A 3690-nucleotide genomic window follows, 5' to 3' on the forward strand; every position below is an offset into this window, starting at 1 on the left:
CCTCTCTCCCCCCTTTCATGTCTTCAGCTGTCCTGTCAAAAATAAAGGCCAAAAACGCCCCAAAAATAATCTTCAAAAAAAATAAAGAAAGTCGATTAGGTATTTAGTCTTTAAAATGGTAAAAAAGGGAAATCAGTGTTTCCCGAAAAAAGCCCAAAATGACGCCCTCAAATGTCTTGTTTTGTCCACAACTCAAAGAGATTCCGTCTACTGCCATGAAGAAACTAGAAAATATTCACATTGAAAAGATTTCGTAAAAAATTGAAACTGATGAATCGATAATCAAAATAGTTGCCGGTTAATTCAGTAGTATAAATATAGTAATTCAACTAATCATTTAATAGATTAATCTTTGCAACTCTATTTTTCCAGGTTCAAATTTAGAATAAAAAAGAAAGACAATTACTTTTACAATTAGACAATCTAGCATGTTATTTTTGCCTCCTATAATGACATAACAAAACATACACTAAATGCTTTCATTCTCTAAAATATGGCTGAAAGTAGCCAAATTATTAGTGTCAGTCTGCAGTTTAATATCACATTTCAGCCATTCAAACAACAAAAACAAATATTAAAAGCATAGAGCCAAACCATGCAACCCCGAGTCCCCATCCCAGATGCAGTGAAGCCCTCCCTACTTGGTAATCATTCCAATTATTGAATCATTTCTGCCAGGTCACATATTTTTGGAGCCTTGCTGGCAACTGACCGTGCCAAGCTGCCATCTGCGATTAGGTTGTGTATTTTCACATCTGACAGCACCGACTCCAAACCAGGTTTTGACCAGTTGAGGAGACAAATGTAACCTCACTTGCTTCAGTCAATGAAAGCTGGATTTCAACTTATAGGAGCTATTGTTAACACACACATTACTCAGAATCCAGCTGGATACAAGCTCTGTAGACACAAGGCAAAACGTGTGGCACACTGTGAAAATACATACCAGTATGTGTGTGTTGATCTCAGTACAGAGAAACTACGGGCCTGCCTCTGAATAGGGATCTGTATTTCCATTTAAGAGAAGAAGCCTCTCCATTAATGAAACCCATGGCTGTGGAGCGCTCCCAGACGCTAGCTAGCTCTCTGGATCTTGTGACCAAGAGAGACAGACAGCTGATCCCTCAGGACTCTGCCAGCACTGTGAGAACAAACAGCCACACACACACCCTTCCCCACATGCACACACACACACACACACACACACACACACACTGCCACTTACACACAGTCACACACTGCCCCACACAGCCACACACACACCTCCCCACACACAGCCAAACACAGCCACACACACATGCCACTTACACAAAGTCACACACTGCCCCACACCAGCCCACACACACCTCCCCACACACACTGCCCACGCCACAACCACACACTGGCCCACACGCAACACACAACACCTCCCACACACACAGCACACACACACTGCCCCACACGCACACCAGCACACAACACGCACACACTGGCCCACCGCACACACACACACACACACACACAACACACACACACTGCCACTACACACTGCCCTCACGCACACACAGTCCCGCCACAAGCACACACACCGAGCCCCCACAAACACACACTGCACACACAGCCAGTCAGCTAGACAGACAGACACAGAGAGACACACACACACACAAACACAGCCAGTCAGCTAGACAGACATAAAGGGCAACACACACACACACACACACACACACACACTATTACAGCAGCGGGCAGCAGGTTGTCTGTGGGTTACAAAGGCTAACTTGTAGCCACCGAGCTGCTAGATTACTTCACTCAAAGTAACACAAAGGCCAACGCAACCAATGCCACTGGAACTGAACCAGGACCTGCTGTCTCTGTCTCCCTGCAGGGTGGCAGATTGGCAAGCAGCCCTGGGCGTCAAACCTTGCCTGCCTCGCACACGCTCTAAGGGACATATAGTTGACAAGTACTAATTGATAAATACAACTCAGGAATCATTGATTAGTGAATGCATATTCAGATTTGGCTGTGATTTTTTGAAGGTTTACTTAAAGCTGCACTTACAAATTTCCTGGCCCCTTGAGGCCAGTGGGAAACAAGCTTTCAACACGACACTGAGATCTTTAAAGGTTCCCTGTGGACTTTTGTAACCTTGGTCGTGCCATGGAGCTCTTTTTCTATCCCTGTTTTGTTTGTGTCGGACGCTCACGCAGAGTCCAACCAACTAGTCTATATCCATCCACTATTCCTCTGATCTACACATGGCAGTAGCACGCAGCAATACATATCTTGTTCTATTCACCAGTAACTGTGTCTGTCTGCTGTATAGTGCTGGGAAGGTAGTGAACAGAGGATTTATCAGTTTGTTGACTGAAAACAGCTGTGGCTGAAAAACGACACTAATGAAAGCAATGAGACTGAACCAGAAGAGTTTAAGATACAGATTGGATGAAGCTTCGTGAACCAGTGTCTGTATTTTCTGAGCCCACTGGATGGCGCTGTTGGTTTTAGGAGAAAGGCCTAAGGCATCGCAATTCAGTGTGTTCTCAACCCTTTGTTGAACAGAGAGCGCCATCTAGTGGGCTCAGAAAATAAAGACACTGGTTCACAAAGCTTCATTCGGCCATCACTAGTATGAGGTGCTTCTCCACTGTGATTGTATTGTCTACAGTAGACGGCGGTCAGCACGTCCCCAGTTTGGAGAAGCAGACACAGAAGCGGGGGGGGGGGGGAGCAGCAGCTAAATGTATTTCAGCTTCCTAAAAAAAGGCCCACCTGAAAATATCTTTATCCTTTCAAGCGTACGCTGCATGTTTAACATTTTCATCGGCTACCTTCCCTGTTAAAGTTTCCTCAGCGGGGAAATGAAGATGCAGATGAAGATCTATGCTCTCGTCAAAGCCACCCGACTCCATTGTCCTAAATCTAGTGTACACTTAAACTGATATTGATTGTTTTTAGGTGGGCCTTTTTTTAAGTGGCTGATATACGTTGAGCCGCTGCCCCCCTCCACAGCAGAACATTGCCTAGTGTCTGTGCGGGGCGGCTGTGGCTCAGTGGTGGAGCAGTCGCCTCCCAATCAGAAGGCTGGTGGTTTGATCTCTGGCCCTGGAGTCTCATGTCGAAGTGTCCTTGGGCAAGGCAATGAACCCCTAGTTGCCCCCGATGCGCCATGTGTGTGAGTGTGTATCTGATGAGTGTCTCTGCTACAGTGTATGAATGTGTGTGAATGGTTCTTGTACTATGTCAAAGCTCTTCGAGTAGTTATTGAGTCTAGAAAAGCGCTATGTAAGAACTTTTACGTCTCAAAACTGCCATTTTTTGGGCTTTTGATGCATCAACAAAAGTTTCCGTTCCCCCTGCATGAACTTAAACAGGTCTGTTTGACAGCAGGGTAAAATATTCTAAATGTAGTGTACACACCTTTAGGAGGCTAAATTATGTTCAGCTGCTGCCCCTGTCCAAAGGAGTACATAGCTCAGCTTCCGTGTCAGAACTCTGGTCTGTTTCTCCAAACCAGGGGCCTGCCGACCGCCATCTACTGCAGCTTATACACTAAATATGGAAGAGTAGATAATACAACCCAATGTCAAAACATCCGAAATGTTTTTAGGTTGCGAGCTAAAAGATACTAAACCGCCTCATAGAGCGGAGTGGGACTTCAGAGCTAGCTTCATTTCCTTCTGGATCAAGTATCTATCTATCTATCTATCT

General features: G+C 45.3%; 1 protein-coding gene across 4 annotated transcripts in view; it reads right to left on the reverse strand.

Annotated features, from left to right (window-relative positions):
• mlxipl (MLX interacting protein like) overlaps positions 1 to 3690 on the reverse strand; it is a 28226-nt gene that overhangs the window by 11920 nt on the left and 12616 nt on the right. The window lies entirely within an intron of this gene.

This window comes from Etheostoma spectabile, chromosome 13, assembly GCF_008692095.1.
Source record: "Etheostoma spectabile isolate EspeVRDwgs_2016 chromosome 13, UIUC_Espe_1.0, whole genome shotgun sequence".
In the NCBI taxonomy this organism is placed as follows: domain Eukaryota; kingdom Metazoa; phylum Chordata; class Actinopteri; order Perciformes; family Percidae; genus Etheostoma; species Etheostoma spectabile.